Genomic DNA, 7,555 nt, shown 5'->3' with positions numbered 1-7,555 from the left:
ACATTCTTCTTACTTTGACATGATTGTTGGAACTCAGCGATTTCACTGGGCGCCGTGGAAGCGCTTCATGTAAAACTTAAGAAAAATAAGTCATTTTTTACTGTGGGAACAATCCTAGCCGTTATCGCGCGCCGAAGAAATAGAGACAGTTTCAAAAACTACATTCCAATGACTTTCTGGCGGTATCAGTCCGTTTGAGTTACAACGGTTGCGTCACATATTCGTACCAACATGCATTTAGCGACAATTTTCCGCTATTACTATGTTGATTCGCTTTTAACAGTGAAACGATTGAATGTGGGACTTAACTGAACTGATTCTGGACTGTGACCTTATCAATGCGATAAATGAGCAAATTGGACTCCAAGGAGTAACATTTTTTTTTAATTAGACATGATTGCTGGAATTCAGCAAGTACACTATGCTTTGTGGTAGCGCTTTTTTGAAAATTTAGATAAATAAGTCTTTTTTTACTGTGGGACCAATCCCAGCCGTTAGTTCGCACTGAAGAAATAGAGACAGCTTCAAAAACTACATTTCAATTACTTTCTAACGGTATCATTCCGTTTCAGTTACAACGGTTTCGTCACATATTCGTACCAACATGTAGATAGTGATTTTTTTCCGATATTACTAGGTTGTATCGCTTTTAACAGTGAAACGATTCACTGTGGGATTTAATTAAACTGATTCTGGACTGTGACCTTATAAATGTAATAAATGGGCCAATTGGAATCCAAGGAATAACATTCTTCTTAATTCGACAAGATTGCTGGAATTCAGCGAGTACACTATGCTCTGTGGTAGCGCTGCTTTAAGAATTTAGATAAATAAGTCTTTTTTTACTGTGCCACCAATCCTGGCCGTTAGCACGCACTGAAGAAATAGAGACATTCTCAAAAACTACATCTCATTGACTTCGTGCCGGTATCAATCCGTTTGAGATCCAACAGTTGCGTCAAATATTCGTACCAACATGTATTTACTGATATTTTTCCGATATTACTAAGTTATATCGCTTTTAACAATGAAATGATTGACTGTGGGACTTAATTGAACTAATTTTGGACTGTGACCTTATAAATGTGATAAGTTAGCCAACTGTACTCCAAGAAATAACATTCTTCTTAATTTGACATGATTGCCGGAACTCAGGGAATACACTGGGCGCTGTGGTAGCGCTTCATTTAAAAAATTAACTTAATAAGTCATTTTTTACTGTGGGATCTATCCTAGCCGACATCGCGCGCTGAAGAAATAGAGACAGTTTCAAAAACTACATTTCAATGACTTTCTAGCGGTACCAGTCCGTTTGAGTTACAACGGTTGCGTCACATATTCGTACCAACATGTATTTAGCGATATTTTTCGCAATTACTAGGTTGCATCGCTTTTAACAGTGAAACGATTGACTGTGGGACTTCATTGAACTGATTTTAGACTGTGACCTTATAAATGTGAAAGGGAGACAATTGGACTTCAAGAAATAACATTCTTCTTAATTTGACATGATTGCCGGAACTCAGCGATTACACTGGGCGCTGTGGTAGCACTTCATTTAGAAGTTTAGATAAGTAAGCCTTTTTTACTGTGGGACCAATCCTGGCCGTTAGTACGCGCCGAAAAAACAGAGGCATTCTCAAAAACTAAATTTCATTGCTTTTTGGCGGTATCAATCCGTTTGAGTTACAACGGTGGCGTCACATATTCGTACGAACATGTGTTTAGTGACAGTTTTCCGATATCACTAAGTTATATCGCTTTTAACAATAAAATAATTGACTGTGGGACTTAATTGAACTAACTTTGGCCTGTGACCTTATAAATGTGATAAGTGAGCCAACTGGACTCCAAGAAATAATATTCTTCTTACTTTGACATGATTGTTGGAAATCAGCGAGTACACTATGCTCTGTGGTAGCGCTTTTTTCAAAAACTATAGATAAGTAAGTCTTTTTTTACTGCGATACCAATCCTGGCCGTTAGCACACGCCAAAAAAATAGAGGCATTCTCAAAAACTACATTTTATTGATTTTTTGGCGGTATCAATCCGTTTGTGTTACAACGGTTGTGTCACATATTCGTACCAACATGTATTTAGTGACAGTTTTCCGATATTACTAAGTTATATCGCTTTTAACACTGAAACGATTGACTGTGGGACTTAATTGAACTGATTGTGGACTTTGACCTTATAAATGTGAAAGTGAGACAATTGGACTCCAAGAAATAACATTCTTCTTAATTTGACATGATTGCCGAAACTCAGCGATTACACTGGGCGCAGTGGTAGCGCTTCATTTAAAAATTAAGATAAAACATTCAGTTTTTACTGTGGGACCAATCCTAATCGTTAGCGCGCGCTAAAGAAGTAGAGACAGTTACAAATACGACATTTCCCTGACTTTCTATCGGTGTCAGTCCGTTTGATTTACAACGGTTGGGTCACATATTCGTACCAACATGTATTTAGCGATATTTTTCTGATATTACTAGGTTGCATCGCTTTTAACAGTGAAACGATTGACGGTGGGACTTAATTCAACTAACTCTGGCCTGTAACGTTATAAATGTGATAAATGAGCCAGCTAGACTCCAAGAAATAACATTCTTCTTACTTTGACATGATTGTCGGAACTCAGCGATTACACTGGGCGCCGTGGAAGCGCTTCATGTAAAACTTAAGAAAAATAAGTCATTTTTTACTGTGGGAACAATCCTAGCCGTTATCGCGCGCCGAAGAATTAGAGACAGTTTTAAAAACTACATTTTAATGACTTTCTGGCGGTATCAGTCCGTTTGAGTTACAACGGTTGCGTCACATATTCGTACCAACATGCATTTAGCGACAATTTTCCGCTATTACTATGTTGCATCGCTTTTAACAGTGAAACGATTGACTGTGGGACTTAACTGAACTGATTCTCGACTATGACCTTATCAATGCGATAAATGAGCAAATTGGACTCCAAGGAGTAACATTCTTCTTAATTCGACATGATTGCTGGAATTCAGCATGTACACTATGCTTTGTGGTAGCGCTTTTTTAAAAATTTAGATAAATAAGTCTTTTTTTACTGTGGGACCAATCCCAGCCGTTAGTTCGCGCTGAAGAAATAGAGACAGCTTCAAAAACTACATTTCAATTACTTTCTAACGGTATCAGTCCGTTTCAGTTACAACGGCGGCGTCACATATTCGTACCAACATGTAGATAGTCATTTTTTTCCGATATTACTAGGTTGTATCGCTTTTAACAGTGAAACGATTGACTGTGGGATTTAATTAAACTGATTCTGGACTGTGACCTTATAAATGCAATAAATGGGCCAATTGGAATCCAAGGAATAACATTCTTCTTAATTCGACAAGATTGCAGGAATTCAGCGAGTACACTATGCTCTGTGGTAGCGCTGCTTTAAGAATTTAGATAAATAAGTCATTTTTTACTGTGGGACCTATCCTAGCCGTTATCGCGCGCTGAAGAAATAGAGACAGTTTCAAAAACTACATTTCAATGACTTTCTAGCGGTATCAGTCCGTTTGAGTTACAACGGTTGCGTCACATATTCGTACCAACATGCATTTAGCGACAATTTTCCGCTATTACTATGTTGCATCGCTTTTAACAGTGAAACGATTGACTGTGGGACTTAACTGAACTGATTCTCGACTATGACCTTATCAATGCGATAAATGAGCAAATTGGACTCCAAGGAGTAACGTTCTTCTTAATTCGACATGATTGCTGGAATTCAGCATGTACACTATGCTTTGTGGTAGCGCTTTTTTAAAAATTTAGATAAATAAGTCTTTTTTTACTGTGGGACCAATCCCAGCCGTTAGTTCGCGCTAAAGAAATAGAGACATTCTCAAAAACTACATCTCATTGACTTCGTGCCGGTATCAATCCGTTTGAGATCCAACAGTTGCGTCAAATATTCGTACCAACATGTATTTACTGACATTTTTCCGATATTACTAAGTTATATCGCTTTTAACAATGAAATTATTGACTGTGGGACTTAATTGAACTAATTTTGGACTGTGACCTTATAAATGTGATAAGTTAGCCAACTGGACTCCGAGAAATAACATTCTTCTTAATTTGACATGATTGCCGGAACTCAGGGAATACACTGGGCGCTGTGATAGCGCTTCATTTAAAAAATTAAATAAATAAGTCATTTTTTACTGTGGGACCTATCCTAGCCGTTATCGCGCGCTGAAAAAATAGAGACAGTTTCAAAAACTACATTTCAATGACTTTCTAGCGGTATCAGTCCGTTTGAGTTACAACGGTTGCGTCACATATTCGTACCAACATGTATTTAGCGATATTTTTCGCAATTACTAGGTTGCATCGCTTTTAACAGTGAAACGATTGACTGTGGGACTTCATTGAACTGATTTTAGACTCTGACCTTATAAATGTGAAAGGGAGACAATTGGACTTCAAGAAATAACATTCTTCTTAATTTGACATGATTGCCGGAACTCAGCGATTACACTGGGCGCTGTGGTAGCACTTCATTTAGAAGTTTAGATAAGTAAGCCTTTTTTACTGTGGGACCAATTCTGGCCGTTAGTACGCGCCGGAAAAACAGAGGCATTCTCAAAAACTACATTTCATTGCTTTTTGGCGGTATCAATCCGTTTGAGTTACAACGATGGCGTCACATATTCGTACGAACATGTATTTAGTGACAGTTTTCCGATATCACTAAGTTATATCGCTTTTAACAATAAAATAATTGACTGTGGGACTTAATTGAACTAACTTTGGCCTGTGACCTTATAAATGTGATAAGTGAGCCAACTGGACTCCAAGAAATAATATTCTTCTTACTTTGACATGATTGTTGGAAATCAGCGAGTACACTATGCTCTGTGGTAGCGCTTTTTTCAAAAACTATAGATAAGTAAGTCTTTTTTTACTGCGATACCAATCCTGGCCGTTAGCACACGCCAAGAAAATAGAGGCATTCTCAAAAACTACATTTTATTGATTTTTTGGCGGTATCAATCCGTTTGTGTTACAACGGTTGTGTCACATATTCGTACCAACATGTATTTAGTGACAGTTTTCCGATATTACTAAGTTATATCGCTTTTAACACTGAAACGATTGACTGTGGGACTTAATTGAACTGATTGTGGACTTTGACCTTATAAATGTGAAAGTGAGACAATTGGACTCCAAGAAATAACATTCTTCTTAATTTGACATGATTGCCGAAACTCAGCGATTACACTGGGCGCAGTGGTAGCGCTTCATTTAAAAATTAAGATAAAACATTCAGTTTTTACTGTGGGACCAATCCTAACCGTTAGCGCGCGCTAAAGAAGTAGAGACAGTTACAAATACGACATTTCACTGACTTTCTATCGGTGTCAGTCCGTTTGATTTACAACGGTTGGGTCACATATTCGTACCAACATGTATTTAGCGATATTTTTCGCAATTACTAGGTTGCATCGCTTTTAACAGTGAAACGATTGACTGTGGGACTTCATTGAACTGATTTTAGACTGTGACCTTATAAATGTGAAAGGGAGACAATTGGACTTCAAGAAATAACATTCTTCTTAATTTGACATGATTGCCGGAACTCAGCGATTACACTGGGCGCTGTTGTAGCACTTCATTTAGAAGTTTAGATAAGTAAGCCTTTTTTACTGTGGGACCAATCCTGGCCGTTAGTACGCGCCGAAAAAACAGAGGCATTCTCAAAAACTACATTTCATTGCTTTTTGGCGGTATCAATCCGTTTGAGTTACAACGGTGGCGTCACATATTCGTACGAACATGTATTTGGTGACAGTTTTCCGATATCACTAAGTTATATCGCTTTTAACAATAAAATAATTGACTGTGGGACTTAATTGAACTAACTTTGGCCTGTGACCTTATAAATGTGATAAGTGAGTCAACTGGACTCCAAGAAATAATATTCTTCTTACTTTGACATGATTGTTGGAAATCAGCGAGTACACTATGCTCTGTGGTAGCGCTTTTTTCAAAAACTATAGATAAGTAAGTCTTTTTTTACTGCGATACCAATCCTGGCCGTTAGCACACGCCAAAAAATAGAGGCATTCTCAAAAACTACATTTTATTGATTTTTTGGCGGTATCAATCCGTTTGTGTTACAACGGTTGTGTCACATATTCGTACCAACATGTATTTAGTGACAGTTTTCCGATATTACTAAGTTATATCGCTTTTAACACTGAAACGATTGACTGTGGGACTTAATTGAACTGATTGTGGACTTTGACCTTATAAATGTGAAAGTGAGACAATTGGACTCCAAGAAATAACATTCTTCTTAATTTGACATGATTGCCGAAACTCAGCGATTACACTGGGCGCAGTGGTAGCGCTTCATTTAAAAATTAAGATAAAACATTCAGTTTTTACTGTGGGACCAATCCTAACCGTTAGCGCGCGCTAAAGAAGTAGATACAGTTACAAATACGACATTTCACTGACTTTCTATCGGTGTCAGTCCGTTTGATTTACAACGGTTGGGTCACATATTCGTACCAACATGTATTTAGCGATATTTTTCTGATATTACTAGGTTGCATCGCTTTTAACAGTGAAACGATTGACGGTGGGACTTAATTCAACTAACTCTGGCCTGTAACGTTATAAATGTGATAAGTGAGCCAGCTAGACTCCAAGAAATAACATTCTTCTTACTTTGACATGATTGTCGGAACTCAGCGATTACACTGGGCGCCGTGGAAGAGCTTCATTTAAAACTTAAGATAAATAAGTCATTTTTTACTGTGGGAACAATCCTAGCCGTTATCGCGCACCGAAGAAATAGAGACAGTTTCAAAAACTACATTTCAACTACTTTCTAACGGTATCAGTCCGTTTCAGTTACAACGGTTGCGTCACATATTTGTACCAACATGTATTTAGCGATATTTTTCGCAATTACTAGGTTGCATCGCATTTAACAGTGAAACGATTGACTGTGGGACTTCATTGAACTGATTTTAGACTGTGACCTTATAAATGTGAAAGGGAGACAATTGGACTTCAAATAATAACATTCTTCTTAATTTGACATGATTGCCGGAACTCAGCGATTAAAGTGGGCGCTGTGGTAGCACTTCATTAAAAAATTTAAATAAATAAGTCAATCTTTAATGTCGGACCAATCCAAGCCGTTATCGCGCGCTGAAGAAAGAGCGACAGTTTCAAAAACTACATCTCACTTACTTTCTAACGGCGTCAGTCCGTTTGAGTTACAACGGTTTGGTCACATATTCCTACCAACATGTATTTAGCGATAGTATTCGGATATTACTAGGTTGCATCGCTTTCAACAGTGAAACGATTGACTGTGGGACTTAATTGAACTGATTGTGGACTGTGACCTTATAATTGTGAAAGTGAGACAATTGGACTTCAAGAAATAACGTTCTTCTTAATTTGACATGATTGCCGAAACTCAGCGATTACACTTGGCGCGGTGGTAGCGCTTCATTTAAAAATTAAGATAAAACATTCAGTTTTTACTGTGGGACCAATCC

The 7,555-nt window shown here is 37.7% G+C and overlaps 1 long non-coding RNA gene across 1 annotated transcript in view; it reads left to right on the top strand.

The window, feature by feature from the left end:
• The first annotated feature begins 6,400 nt into the window (after positions 1-6,400).
• The window catches only part of LOC130647896 (uncharacterized), a 46,513-nt gene continuing 45,358 nt past the window's right edge, over positions 6,401-7,555 (top strand). Inside the window, exon 1 of the long non-coding RNA XR_008982898.1 lies at positions 6,401-6,588. This is a non-coding gene — a long non-coding RNA (uncharacterized LOC130647896). The remainder of the gene's footprint in view (positions 6,589-7,555) is intronic.

The sequence above is a fragment of the Hydractinia symbiolongicarpus genome, chromosome 6 (assembly GCF_029227915.1).
Source record: "Hydractinia symbiolongicarpus strain clone_291-10 chromosome 6, HSymV2.1, whole genome shotgun sequence".
In the NCBI taxonomy this organism is placed as follows: domain Eukaryota; kingdom Metazoa; phylum Cnidaria; class Hydrozoa; order Anthoathecata; family Hydractiniidae; genus Hydractinia; species Hydractinia symbiolongicarpus.
This window is presented reverse-complemented; position numbering and strand designations above follow the sequence as displayed.